Here is a 1,043-nt window from a genome sequence, read left to right on the forward strand (position 1 = left end):
GTCATCTGAAGCTTTTGCTCAGGTTCATGTCTCATGTTGCCCGTGCATCTTTGGAGGATGCTCCATGGATCTGCCTCTTCCCCAGGTTCTGAGCTGGCTCTGGCCATCAGTGGAAGAGCAAACCTGGAGGCTACTTAACTTTGCAGCCAGATCTGACCCATAGTCAAGTCAGGAGAGGACACTGGCTGTGCCTGGCTGGAGGGCAGCTCTGCAGCAGGCGGGGAGCAGGGCTGGCCCCTGGTGCCAATGGGGACCCATCTCTGACCAGGGGATGGACACCCTAAAACCACAAAGCTCAGAACAGTCCCCCTCAGAGATGACCAGTTCCTGCTCTGGGAGGCCCATCTTGGTGGCAGGATCAGGCCAGGGATGTGACAGCAGTGGTGGCACTGGGAGGTGCACAGCCAGGCAGATGCTCCCCTCATCACATACATCCAGCTGAACCCACACCCCTGCAGAACCACGAGTCCCCACACAGGGACTGCTGCTCACAGGGCTTGGCCAGGCAGTTCCCCAGCGTGTCCCTTCTCTGTCCCTACACCAGGGCAAAGAGGGGACCTTCAAGGTTTTGGGGGCACCTCATATCGCCCAACACAGGTGATACACTGTCCCAGGTTGGCCAGAGAAGCTGTGGCTGCTCCTCCCTGGAAGTGTTGAAGGCCAGGTTGGATGAGGCTTTGAGCAACCTGGTCTAGTGGAAGGTGTCCCTGCTGCTGGCAGGGGGGTTGGAACTGGATGAGCTTTAAGGTCCCTTCCAACCCAGACCAGGCTGGGATTCTGTGGTAGGTGTTCAGGCAGCACGTGTGTCTGACAGGAGGGTGAGTACCTGCTCTGCTGAGGTTCAAAGCCACCCTCCTCCATCTCAGCCCCAAAAGGTGACATCCCTGTCTTGCTACTGGGGTCTTAACCTGCCATGGTTACGACCTCCCACCATGGTCTTAACCTGCACCTCATGGGGAGCAGCCTGTGGGCTGAACTCGGGCAAAAATGGGGTGTCTGTGCCTGGGAATATGGATGGACAGGGGGTGCCCCCAGCCCCGAGG

This window comes from Antrostomus carolinensis, unplaced genomic scaffold (genome assembly GCF_000700745.2).
Source record: "Antrostomus carolinensis isolate BGI_N321 unplaced genomic scaffold, ASM70074v2 scaffold30609, whole genome shotgun sequence".
Classification (NCBI taxonomy): domain Eukaryota; kingdom Metazoa; phylum Chordata; class Aves; order Caprimulgiformes; family Caprimulgidae; genus Antrostomus; species Antrostomus carolinensis.